We start from the raw sequence: 14,138 nt of genomic DNA on the forward strand, positions 1-14,138 counted from the left end.
GTCTTTGTTGTAAGGACTTTCCTCATTGAACCATCTTGGCACCCATATTGAAAATTATTTCACCATATATGCATGGGTTTATTTGGGGGCTTTCTGTTCTAATGTGTTGGTCTTCATGTCTGTCTTTATGTCTTTATGCTGTAGCTTTATAGTATGTTTTGAAATCAGGAAGTGTGAGTCTTCCAACTTTGTTCTTCTTTTTCAAGGTTGTTTTGACTGTTCAAGGTTTCTGGAGATTCTATATGAATTCTAAGATGATTTTTTCGATTTTTTCAAAAAGATAGCATTGGTGTTTTCTTAGGGATTGCCTTTCATCTGGTTAGTATTGATGTCTTAACAATATGAAATCTCCTGGTCCATAAACACTGGCTGTCTTCCCCTTTATTTGTGTCTTAATTTCTTTCAGCAACATTTTCTAGTTTTTGGTGTATATCTTTTGCCCCCTTGGCAAAATTTAAATTTTTTCCTACATATTATATTCTTTCTAATGTGATTGTAAGTGGAACTATTTTCTTAATTTACTTTTTGTATACACAACTGATTTTTGTGTGTTGACTTTGTACACTGCAACTTTGCTGGATTCTTTCTGAGTTCTAATTATTTGCAGAATATTCAGGATCTTCTAGCATATAAGATTATGTGATCTCTGAACAGAGATTGCTCTTTTCTTTCCAGTGGGTACCTTTTATTTTTTTCCTTGCCTGATTGCTTTGACTAGGGCTTCCAGTACTGTGTTTAATAGAAGTGGTGAAAACAGGCACCCTTAATTCTGATCTTAGAAGCAAGAGAGAGTGCTTTTTAATCCTCCTTTCTCCATCGTTAATGGCAGAGGGCTTGGGGTTTTTTTGTTTGTTCATTCTGTTTACATGCAGAGCCTTTAAAAGAACTGAGGATGCAGGCAGGGGCTGTGGAAATCCTGGTGAAGCTGGTAAGGGAAGGACGCTGATGACGAGGGGACTGGAGCCCTGACTGAGCTGTACCTCCAGGAGTGGGCTGACCCTCACACTGGTGGCCAGGTCCACACACCTGCTTCCCTCTAAGCCCAGGGAGCCCTTCCCCATCCCCGCCTCACCTGGCCCCTCCTGCCTGTGGCTTGCTGCTCACCTATCTGCTGGGTCTCTGCCCCAGTACAGAGCCAGGATGAGGTAGCCCAGTGCCACCGAGGAAAAGGTGGTGTGAAACCTGAGCTCTGCTGTCTTCACATGTTTTTTACTTCTGCACATGAAATTTTGAATCCTGCATTCCAGTTACCTTAAAATGATACTATAGGGATTAAAGAGGCTTTTATAAATTGTCAGCTAGATATGAAACTGCAGCGTTTTATAAATTGTCAGCTAGATATGAAACTGCAGCGTCTTGACTCACAGCAGGAACATTTGCCAATGTTTTTCTCTAACTTTGCATTTGTGTCCAGCTGAGAATCAACCTTCTTTGTGATGGGGGATTTCCTATTCGCATGAAATCTTTCATGGCTCTGGTGCAGTTGTCATTCCACATGGACTTAAGAATACTATGAATAAACAAAGAAAATGCTCAAGGAGAGTTTAGTTTTTTTTTTAAGTCAGATTTCACTCTTAAAAACAGACAAAAACATAATTGAATATTGGGAGGGAATCTCTGATTATGAGTGACATGTGCTACAATCCAGTCTTACGGGGTATTATTTTCCTGCAAATCGAATGAAATTCCCAGAAAGGCAAATAACACTATAGAAGCTATCTTTTCAATGAAAAGAAAAAAATCGTGTCTCTGAGATGTTGCTGAATAGATTTTTATTTTGGGGGGGAGGAAAAATGAAGTCTCCTTTGAGACTTTATCTTCTAAAGAGACAACTTTAGAAATGCTAGGGGAATTACTGCCCCGGGCATTTACAAATTTGTGACTTATCTACATGAATGTTCTTCCCTGACAGGTGCTATAAAACAGGTACAGTATTGGTATTCATACAAGATGGAGAATTAAATTTGCATGAGCATTTATATAGACAAGGAACTTCAGATAACAAAAGCCCCCGAAATTGCTGACGCATAGCACCTAACTTTCAGAAGGGGAAACTGAGTCCTAGAAAAGTTAAATTATGTGCCCAAGTTTTTACAACTCACACACTCCACATCTGATGCCCTGTGGGACATTTCTTTAGATGTTTCTGGGGTGTGTGTGCGTGTGTGTGTGTGTGCACGTGCACTCAGTTATTTGGTCATGTCCGATCCCTTTTGACTCCATGGACTGTAGCCCACCAGGCTCCTCTGTCTATAGGATCTCTCAGGCGAGAATGCTAGAGTGGGTTGCCATTTTCTCCTCCCCGGGATCTTCCGGATCCAGGGATCGAACTTGAGTCTCCTGCATCAGCAGGCAGATTCTTTACCACTGAGCCACCTGGAAGCCTGTTGCTGGGATGGATAACAGTTATGTTCTATTTTAATCTCACATCACTGGTTGCTTTTTTCTCCTCTTTCTGGAGAGAAAACACTCTAATCTAGAAAGAAAAGCATTTCATGTTTTTGTTTTTATGAGATATGCATTTTTGTAAATTGTACTTCTAAGACTGACTTATTTTTGGCCATTTGGTGTTTTGTTTTGGGAGTTTGTTGCTTCTAGTCTGTTGGCTACTTTAATTTCAAACTGATCTTTTTCTGATTTTTTTCAAATTAAATAATAATAACAACAACAACCAAAAAAAAAAAAAAAACACAGAAAACCAAACAGCATCATTTTGCTCGTTTTTCTCTTGAAATCACAGAGGGCAATGTTACATTTAAAAAGCCAGTGATCCCAGAGGAGCTGGATTCAGGGAACAAAAAGAAATAGTTTTGCTCCTAGTTGTCATTTTTTGGTTTTTCCAAGGGTGGTTATGATTAAAAAAAAAAAAAAAAAAAGTCTGAGTTGAATAGAACTTTTCTGACGAGAATTTTTGAAAAGGCTGTGATTAAAAGAAAAACAGGTCCCAGTGTGCTGGAAAGTTTGTGGACGTCACTCCATTCAGGGTCCCTGAACAGTGTTGTGAAATGAGCGCCTTGATTCCATTTTACAGGCAAGTAAACACAGGCTCTGAGAAGTTAAGTGACCTTGTCCCAAGTCACAGAGTGAGTAAGTGGGGTTTGAAACCGGGGGAGGACTTCCTGTGAGTAATGAGATAAACACCCAAGTCCAGCCAGGCATCTCTGAGCCCATCCCTGTCAGGAGCACTGGGCAGAGACAGCAGAGAAAATCTGGAGCAAAGGACAGGACTCTCGGGAGTGTGGGGTGACCCAAACCAGTCAACATCATCCCTAGAAAGACAAGTTCTGTCCTGGGTAGAAATATTGGAATGCATGTGGGACCCGAGGCTTCAAAACAGAAGGAAGGGAACCCCGAAAGGGCATTGCCTCTTGTAGATGATGTGTAGAAAGTACAGCGATTGGGGTAAAATTGGAGGAGTCCTGCAGAGATTAAAAAAAAAAAAAAAGAAGAGTATAGTAAAAGCAGACTAGAATCGCCCAGAAGCGCTCCGTGCAATAAAGAAAGTTCACTTCACCACATCAACAGCAGAGGGCGCATGTGACTCGAGAAACCTCGTTGGCCACCCGAGGCCCCTGTCTCTATCTGCTGGTCCAGGAAAGAAAATCCATTACAAAAAGAACAGAACGCGGCAGGCAATGCACGCGCAGAGCTGTGATCAGAAGAAAACAGTTTGGGAGTCAAAACACTTCAGGGGATAAATATTCACCCCTCTCTAAACACATCTGGTGGTGCTGGTTTAGTCGCCAAGTTGTGTTCGACTCTTGCGACCCCATGGACCGTAGCCTGCCAGGCTTCTCTGTCCATGGGATTCTCCAGGCAAGAATACTGGAGTGGGTTGCCATTTCCTTCTCCATAAACACATCTATACACCCCCAAACAGAAGATAATAGCAAACAGCGTTCCAACATTATTAAATATCCTGAGATAAGCATTTTCTTTTTATAAATTCTTGATTCAAGGCTGTCATACATATAGATTTGTCACATATATGTTTATATATGTCAACCTTGAATCGAAGATATTTTTAAAAATCAGAGTTAAAATGGGCAAAACCCAGGAAGATGTGAAATGAGAGTTGGCTGAACCTAGAAGAAGAAATAAACTTCAGCTTCCGTGAATGGACTTGTGTTGTCCATGGGGCCCTCCCTTCCAGAGAGAGCAGAGTGACCGGTCGCCTGGCACCTAGTTTGTTGTCCTTTCTTCCCTAAACCGCAGCCCAAGGCAAACATTCCTTGCCCACAGCTGTACTTACTGCCTCTTCCAAGGAGAAACAGTTTATAAGGCTAGTCTTGGTGATGGTTTTTACTTTCCAAGTTCTCTATTACAAAAAGACTCTAAGAATTACCCAAATACTTTCCTAGGGTGGCTCAAGTGGTATTTGTTAAGTAGATAAAACTTGCCAAGGAGAGTGTCATCTCCATTAATAATATATCACAATTTCAGAGAGGGAGAACTTCAGAGACGTTTCCAAATTGCTTTGAATGACCACAAGTTAGGCTGTATTTTATAGTTCACAAAGTACTTTCCATGTGTTATATTCTTTAAAGTTGCATTTGCTGTTGTTATTATTGTTCAGTTGCTCAGTTGTGTCTGACTCTTTGTGACCTCGTGGACTGCAGCATGCCAGACTTCCCTGTCCTTCACCATCTCCAGGAGTTTACTAAAACTTATGTCCATTGAGTTGGTGATGCCATCCAACCATCTCATCCTCTGTCGTCCCCTTCTCCTCCTGCCTTCAACCTTTCCCAGCATCAGGGTCTTTTCTAATGAGTCAGCTCTTCACATCAGGTGACCAAAGTATTGGAGCTTAAATTAAAGTTGCATATAGGCTAAAAAAAAAAAACAAACTCAACAGATTTGATGTTTTCTTCCCTTCCTCTGTGTTAAAAGCAGCTTAGAAATGTTTTGTCTGGTTTACATACCTAGAAAATGAGACTGTCCATGGCTTCCTTAAATGAGGCATCTGTTGTACGAGCTAACTCTAGGCTGGGGAGACTGTATTTCTCTAAAGACAGACACACCATCATCACCGTTGTGCCTGTTCTCTTTGTCCTCCCGCCCCGTTCAGGGGTGAACTCTACTCTCTTCTTTTTGCATCTGGTTAGGTTTGAGTCTCGGAGAAGGCAATGGCACCCCACTCCAGTACTCTTGCCTGGAAAATCCCATGGACAGAGGAGGCTGGTGGGCTGCAGTCCATGGGGTCGCTAGGAGTCAGACACGACTGAGCGACTTCACTTTCACTTTTCACTTTCATGCATTGGAGAAGGAAATGGCAACCCACTCCAGTGTCTGGAGAGTCCCAGGGACGGGGGAGCCTGGTGGGCTGCCGTCTATGGGGTCGCACAGAGTTGGACACGACTGAAGTGACTTAGCAGCAGCAGCAGGTTTGAGTCTCGCTTGTAACCAGTAGAATGTGGCAGAAATAACACTGTATTACCTTAGGGGATGAGTTGGAAAAGGTGATGCTTTCTCTACCTGTCCTTGGGATATTCTGAGACCGCCATGCTGTGAGGAAGCCCAGACTAGTCCGAGGGAAGAGACTGCATGGTCTGAACCTACAAGAAGTAAGAGAAAGATGCCTGGCTGCTCCCCCCAACTCCAGCTTTGTTCCAGCTGCTTTCTTCTCCGGCTGCAGTCCCATTCAGGACTCTCAGCCAGAACCACTCAGCGAAGCCCTACCTGAATTCCAGACCCTCACAAACCAGATAATAAAATGCTGGTTGTTTTCAGCCACCAAGTCTTGTGTGATTTGTTATGCAGTGATGGATATCCAGAATGAATAGTGTCAGAAGAAAGGACTGTTAGAGGAGGAGTAACTAGCCTAATACCTTGTGTATGTGTGGGTGTGTGTTTGTGCATGCTCTGTTGCTCTGTCGCGTCTGACTCTGCAGTCCTATGGACTGCAGCCCGCCAGACTCCTCTGTCCATGGAATTTTGCAGGAGAGAATACTGGAGTGGGTTGTCATTCCCTTCTCCAGGGGATCTTCTCAACTCAGGGATCAAATCCGTATATCTTATATCTCCTGCATCGGCAGGTGGGTTCTTTACTACTGGCGCCTTTTTCAGTAGTTTTGTTTTGGAAGGTTTTTAAAGAGGACGTTAATAGCCCAGAACATGTCTCTCTTAAGAAGAATTAGGTTGCTGTCTAAATGTACCTTGTAAACTAACCTTTCCACTAGAAAAGAACTGAGTTATCCTCAGGTGATTTTCTTCTTTGTAGCTTTAGATCTTTAAATATCTACTGCTTTTTGCAAAAGTAAGTGACACGAGAATTCTTGGGAGAATTGTTTACCTTGTCCTTGAATATGATAACCCTTATAAATGAAGGAACTGAGAACATGGGTACCAGTCTTAAGCTTTCTGATGAAGCACAAGGTTGGGTGGCTCCTGCATTGGCTGCATGGTGAACAACTTGTCTAATATCCTGGGTCACAATAGAGAGAAGAGACTTCAGAGAGAGGGCTGGGATGAGATTTCATTCCTAATGGTGCAGTCACCATGCTCTAGAATCCACCCCTTGCCCTCCGGAACCTCAGACCAAATCATCCAAAAGTGAAATAATCATAGACCCATGGAAACAGCCTAAATGTCCATCAACAGACAAATGGATAAAGAAGCTGTGGTACATATATAAATGGAATATTACTCAGCCACTAAAAAGAATGAAATTGCTCCATTTGCAGAGATGTGGATGGACCTAGAGACCATCATACAGAGTGAAGTAAGTCAGAAAGAGAAAAGCAAATATATTAATGCATTTACGTGGAATCTGAAAAAATTAAGTACAGACAATCTTGTTTACAAAGCAGAAACAGTGACACAGACATAGAGAACAAATATATGATACCAAGGGAGTATATATATATCAATGGGGGGGGGGTGTGGTAGGGTAATTGGAAAAAGTGATATTGACATTTATACATTAATATGTATAAAATAAATAACTAATGATAACTGCACAGCACAGGGGACTCTGCTCAATGCTCTGTGGTGACCTAAATGGGAAGGAAATCCCCCAAAGAGGGGATATATGTACACACAGAAATTATCACTACATTGTGAACCTACCTGTGTTGGAGAAGACTCTTGAGAGTTCCTGGGACTGCAAGGAGATCAAACCAGTCAATCTGAAAGGAAATAAGTCCTGGATATTCTTTGGAAGGACTGATGCTGAAGCTGAAACTCTAATACTTTGACCACCTGGTGCGAAGAACTGACTCATTTGAAAAAACCCTGATGCTGGGAAAGATTTAAGGCAGGAGGAGAAGGGGATGACAGAAGATGAGATGGTTGGATGGCATCACCGACTCAATGGACATGAGTTTGAGTAAACTCTGGGAGTTTACTCCCAGATGGAGAGGGAGGCCTGGCGTGCTGCAGTCCATAGGGTCACAAAGAGTTGGACATGGCTGAGTGACTGAACTGAACCAAACTGATACTCTAATAAAAAAATTATATTAAAAAAAAAAAAAACACCCACACGCACTCACACCGGCAATTCCTCTCGTCTTAGTAAGGCCAGCAGTCAGGATGCCTGCTTCCCACACAGGAAACTTGATTCCTGGCTTTGTTGATCACAAGGGCAGCTGTGACCACTCTCCCTTCACTCACTGTCTGTGTGCGGAGATATGCACAGATATGTGTATCTGTGGGTTTGCTGGGAGGGGACTTTCTGTCCTGAAACAGAAACACACATTTACTCCTCTTAATATTTCAACTAGCGCTGGACTTTTCAACTTAGACTCAGCTTATCTAAAAATGTACTAATCCTCCACCCGCCCACACCAGCTGCTTCTCGAGGCTTCCTTGTCCTCTCCGGGGCCTGTTAGAGCTTCCTCATATTCAGCAGCAGCCTTCCATAACAGCTCTGGTGTCTGGTACCATCTTGCCTAGTTCAAGGTCGTAGTCCGTAGTTCAGGTCTTCATTATTTGCCTTAAGAGGCCCTTCCACCTCCAGCAGCCCACCCTGCAACAGGTTTCAGTAGCTCTGCTGTGTTTTCATTCTACAATGGAAGCCCACCTCCTCCCCGTGGTCCAGGCCCTTTCCTGGGCTGCCTATCCACTTCCATCCCCAGTCCTCCCAGGGCCAACGAGGACCCCAGTGCTTTGACCTTGGCACATCTGCTTTTGACCAAGTGGTTTTCTCTAAAATGCCTCGCTTCCTGCCCCCTGATTGAAACTACCCTCGTCTTCTGCATCCCTTTGAGATCCCCACATTTAAAAACAGGACCCTGTTTGTGTCTCTGCAGTGTCCAGCTGAGACCCTGAGCAAAACCCAGCAAATGTTTGTTAAAATGAATAAACAAATGTTCTAGTGGCCCCTTTCCTTAACTGGCAGGACAGAAATAGAAACGCTTATAGAATTATCATGGATATATATGCATTCCTAGACCTGCTGGTCATTTCTGAAGATGAGAGAATGTTTCCAAAACAATGAACCTATTTGAGAAGATTATTCAAAACAATCTTGTTGATCTTATTTAATTTAATCTTACATATTTAAGCAAAGATCAAAGAATCCAGTGTGTTAGTACAGTGCGAAGGTTTAGAGCATCAAAGGGCAACAGAATTCTTGGCTCATCCTTTGCAAGAATACATATCAGAATAAAATGATCCTCAGAAGAGAAAGTGTGCCCCATCTTTGAATGTTTTTTCATGGAAGTGAGGAAAACTTCATGAAGTCATGGCAAGCTGGCTTCTGAGGGAAAAACTGAGATCATTGCATAAGGAAAGTTAACCAGTAAGTCTGTTTTAAAGCAATTGGAAACATCTAAAATTTCTCCATTACACAAAAGCCTTTGGAAAGGGAATAGAAAATAAATAACAAATTTGAATCCTTAGTTTTCATCGGTATTGTAACTTCTAGGGGATCTTCATTCTGACTTTTTTGGGGGGTGCCCATTTCTGACAACAAAATAGCTAAAGGATGAAGAGTCTTCTAAGCTTACCAGAAATGTTCTTGCTTTGGAAATACCCGTAATTACTCTCCTAATTCCTTGCATTTTTTCCTTCCCTCCCCCATCAGTTTCTTCTCAGGCAGTTTTCTGTGGTCAGGGAGGTGGGGGACAGGATGCCTTCTGGGGACAAGGTTAAGGACAGAGTCAGCCTGACAGTGTGAGCTGAAAGAGAGAAACTATGAAGGTATTTAGAGGTGGTCCTGCCGGCAGGAACCACAGACACCCAGCTGCTCTCTTTGGCCCCCCGTTTCTAATTTTTAGGATTTGAAGTACTTCAGGTCGTGATTCTTATTTATTTATTTTTGGCCGTGCCGGGTCTTCACAGATGCACATGGGCTTTCTCTGGTTGCAGCAAGAAGGGCTACGCTCTAATTGCAGTGTGTGGGCTTCTCATGACTGTGGCGTCTCTTGTTGCGGAGTACAGGCTCCAGGTCGCTCGAGCTCAGGCTCAAGGTGTGTGAGCTTAGCTGTTCTGCTGCCCATGGGACTGTCTCTGACCAGGGATCGAACCCAAGTGTCCCTTGCATTGGCAGGTGGATTCTCAACCACTGGACCGCCAGGGAGGCCCTGCCCCTAATTTTATTCTGCTTGTCAGCAGTGGGCGTCCACATCAATTTCCCTTATTCCCCTTTCACCAGCAAAAGTCTGTAATTTGTAAAAGGTTGTGAGAGGAGGACATTCAAGTATAATATATAATACACTGTATATTAGTCAAACGGTCACGGAGGTCCCAAAGTGCCATTTTCTGTGAAGACTCAAGCAAGAGCAGAGTTCATCCTGATCTTCAGAGAAAACCATGTGGATCAGAGAAAACTGAGATTGTAATACTACAACGTAGTAATTCATGCTGTGGAAATGTATGTAAACTAAGATGTATTACCAAGTGCAGTGAGGCTTCAAAGGAGTGAGGGAGCGTGATACCCGGGACCCCAGAGCAGATGTGGGGAGGGGGCAAGGACCACCAAGGAGTTAAAGGTGGGGCCGGTGATGACAAGTCTGGGTTTTGCCATGCCCAGCTCATGATGCTAAAGTGGAAGTGATAGTTGATCAGTCATGTCCAACTCTTTGCAACCCCATGGAATTTACAGTCCGTGCCAGGCCAAAATTCTGGAATGGGTAGCCTTTCCCTTCTCCAGAGGATCATCTCAACCCAGGGATCAAACCCAGGTCTCCCGCTTTGCAGGCAGATTCTTTACCAGCTGAGCCACAGGGAAGCCCCAAAACACTAGAGTGTATAGCCTATCCCTTCTCCAGCAGATCTTCCCGACCCAGGAATCGAACCAGGGTCTCCTGCATTGCAGGTGAATTCTTTACCAACTGAGCTATTAGGGAAGCCCAATCCGACAATACCAGGTCACTTCACTTTGTCCTGCTGTAAATTGAGAATCTGTTGCTACTCCCCTCATGCAGCTGCTGGGATGGCTTCAGAGAGTTGGGGGATAGTACATGGTATAGTGCCTGGCGTGTCGTCAGTTCTTCATACATGCTAGCTGTGACCTGCTCTGTTTTGAGATGGAGCTTAAAGGAAAGCTTGGATTGTAGCAGGACCTGGCATCAAGGGACAAGGGGTTTTAGGCTAAGCATCCTCCATGTGTGTCTCTGTGTCTGTGTATGTGTGTGTGTGTCTGTGTGCATGCGTTTTTTCAGAAGATAGCAAGTACACCAACTGTTTTCTGGTGTGCCAGGAGCCAGTAAGGCCTTGAGGGCTGTTCCATAGAGAAATGCTGTCCCATAGAAATGTAGTGGGACCCACATGTCATTCTAAATTTTCTAGTGGTTATATTAAAAAAAATGTTAAACAGGTTAAATGAATTTTAATAATGTTTTACTTATTTAATTCAGTGTATCAAATATTTCAACATGAGGTCTGTGTAAAAAATTGTTAATGAGGCATTTTACTTTTTTGTACTAAGTCTTCAAAACTTGGTGCCTATTTTCTATACATCTCAACTCGGAGTCTGCACGGCTTGGATGATCATAGCCATGTGGGGCTGGAGCTGCTCCACTGGATGGCCCAGCCATCAGGGGTCTTACTCTGATGGCAGTAGCACAGTTAGCTTTGTAGCATCCTCTCTGGCCTTTCCTCTAGAGAGAGAAATGGCAACGCCTTTTCCTATGACAATTAAGGAAAAGGAGAGGAAGGAAGGAAAGAAAAAGAGAGGAAGAAAAAATATGCCAGGTCACCATCTTTCACAGCTGGCTTGACCCTAAGGTGTTCACGAACAAAAGCTCGTTGGGCAGAAAAATTTGGAAGATAGTGCTGGGACATACTTAAACTCTTCCAGGTCATATTCAAAGACCTAGAAATCTTGCAACAAAGTAACCTGTTTTGCTCTGTGTAACTCCACATTTCCCAATTTACTAGGATTATGGAACAATGTTTTCTTTTGACACTTAACTACTGCTGGCACCATCCATTGGCAGCCTGTTCTTTTCAACCTGTTTGGTTGTTTTTTTTTTTTAAGATTTCAAGTAACATACTCTTTTTTTTTTTTTTTTATTGAAGTGTAGGTGATTTACAATGTTATGTTAGTTGTAGGTATACAGCAAAGTGATTCAGTTATACATAATCTTTTTCAGATTCTTTTCTAGTATAGGTTATTACAGGGTATTGAATGTAATACCCTCTGCAGTGCAGTAGGTTCTTGTGGTTTATCTATCTTATATATAGTAGTGGGTGCCTGCTAATCCCAAATTCCTAATTTATCCCTTTCCCCTCCTTTCCCCTTTGGGAACCATTAGTTTGTTCTTTGTATTTATGAGTCTGTTTCTCTTTTGTGAGTAAGTTCACTTATATTATGTTTTTAGACTTCACATATAAGTGGCATCAGATGATGGCTCTCTGTCTGACTTACTTCACTTACTGTGATAATCTCTGGGTCCATCCATGCTGCTGCAGATCATTCATTCTTTTTTTGTGGCTGATCTGGTCCCATCACTTCATGGGAGATAGATGGGGAAACAGTGGAAACAGTGTCAGGCTTTATTTTGTGGGGCTCCAAAATCACTGCAGATGTCGATTGCAGCCATGAAATTAAAAGACGCTTACTCCTTGGAAGGAAAGTTATGACCAACCTAGATAGCATACTAAAAAGCAGAGACATTACTTTGCCAACAAAGGTCCATCTAGTCAAGAGTATGGTTTTTCCAGTGGTCACGTATGGATGTGAGAGTTGGACTGTGAAGAAAGCTGAGTGCCGAAAAATTGATGCTTTTGAACTGTGGTGTTGGAGAAGACTCTTGAGAGTCCCTTGGACTGCAAGAAGATCCAACCAACCCATCCTAAAGGAAATCAGTCCTGGGTGTTCACTGGCAGGACTGATGCTGAAGCTGGGACTCCAATACTTTGGCCACCTCCTTCGAAGAGCTGACTCATTGGAAAAGACCTGGATGCTGGGAGGGATTGGGGGCAGGAGGAGAAGGGGATGACAGAAGATGAGATGGCTTGATGGCATCACCAATTCGATGGACCTGAGTTTGAGTAAACTCCAGGAGTTGGTGATGGACAGGGAGGCCTGGCGTGCTGCGATTCATGGGATCGCAAAGAGTCGGACACGACTGAGCGACCGAACTGAATATTCCATTGTCTGTCTGTATCACATCCTTGACTTCCCCGGTAGCTCAGATGGTAAAGGATATGCCAGGAATGCAGGAGACCAGGGTTTGGTCTCTGGGTCGGGAAGATCTCCTAGAGAAAGCAATGGCAACCCACTCCTGGTTTCCTGCCTGGAAAATCCCATGGACAGAGGAGTCTGGTGGGCCACAGCCCACATCCTCTTTACCCATCCGTTTGTCTGTGAATGTTTAGCTTTTGCTAAAGGAAACTTGAGCCTTGATTTGGTGTTTGTGTTTTGTTTTCTGTTTGTTTGTAAGCAAGACAACTGCATTCATGGCCTCACATAATTCTGTAAAGGCTAGGGTGTGGACAGGACAAAAAAGATATGGGGTCATTTGAGAATTTCATATTGCACTTAATTCCATCTCCAAATCCTACATTTGCAGATTGCAGGACTCTTTAAATTGTTGGAATGGATGTAATGCAGGGGGTAAAGGAACAAATTGTCACTTGATTGATGGAGAAGACAGAATCCTTGTTAATAGTTACTTTTACTTTTTACCACAGAAGACTATTTGGAGGTTTAGAAATCTGAGCATCAGCATAGGGATATAAACAACATTCTGGTAAGGGAAGTCCCCGGTTCATAACCTGACCAGGAGGTGGGAAAGGGGATCAAAACAGGAGGGAAAGGCTCTTAGCCGCACAGTCTGCCCTCCATCCTGTGAGCCTGCCCTCCACGTCCTTGGATTCAGTTTCGCAAAATTTGGGTCTACGGGTAGTTGAATCTGTGGATGCAGAATATGGGGCCACTTTCATTCACCTACTACTGCACCCTTTTAATAAGGGACTTAGGCACGGTGGGTTTTGGTATCTGCAGGTCCTGGATCCACCCCGCCCCCCAGACACTGAGGATGGCTGTACCTCGGCTCTCAGCAACCCCTCCCAGCCAGGTGATGGCCAAGTCCCTGGGTGATTTTTGTGGCATTTAAAAAAATTTTATGTTTGTTTTTGGCTCCACTAGGTCTTTGTTGCTGTTCAGGCTTTTCTCTGGTTTTGATATGGAGGCTTCCCATTGCCATGATTCTCTTGTTGCTGAGCTAGGGCTCCAGGGCTCATGCACTTCAGTAATTGCATCTCCCAGGCTCGAGAACACAGACTCAGTAGTTGCAGCGCGTGGCCTTATTTGCGCGGCAGCACATGGGACCTTCCCAGATCAGGAACTGAACCGTGTCTCCTGCATTGGCAGGCGGATTCTTTACCACGGAGCTACCTGGGAAGCCCTGTGGCATTTAAGAAATGCATACAAGACACTAAATGGCCAACTCCGTGTATTGCAGATGAAGAAGGGACCTGCGGACTTCTGACCTTCTGCTGGGGAAGATACCCGTTCAATCCCTTTCAGGATGCTGAGCAGGTGGAGGCTGGACTGAGAGATGCTGGTGTGAAGGGTAAGTGACAACTAAAGCCTCGTACCCCAAGGCCCTGGATTCTCTTTTCCAAATTCTTCTGTGCGTGGGGACCTTGCGCGCTCTAGTGTGGTGCACTGCTGTGGATGGTACCTCTCTCCGAAAGAGTCAGGGAGGATGCTTACCTATTTTCAGATACCTAAGGGATCCTGTCAT

General features: G+C 43.7%; 1 protein-coding gene across 3 annotated transcripts in view; it reads left to right on the forward strand.

Annotated features, from left to right (window-relative positions):
* The window catches only part of RIN2 (Ras and Rab interactor 2), a 211,009-nt gene that overhangs the window by 18,746 nt on the left and 178,125 nt on the right, over positions 1-14,138 (forward strand). For all 3 annotated transcript variants that reach the window (XM_065921313.1, XM_065921319.1, XM_065921312.1), the window contains exon 2: positions 13,854-13,964. The gene's annotated coding sequence lies outside the window, so the exon portion shown is untranslated. The remainder of the gene's footprint in view (positions 1-13,853; positions 13,965-14,138) is intronic.

Source organism: Muntiacus reevesi, chromosome 2 (genome assembly GCF_963930625.1).
Source record: "Muntiacus reevesi chromosome 2, mMunRee1.1, whole genome shotgun sequence".
NCBI lineage: Eukaryota > Metazoa > Chordata > Mammalia > Artiodactyla > Cervidae > Muntiacus > Muntiacus reevesi.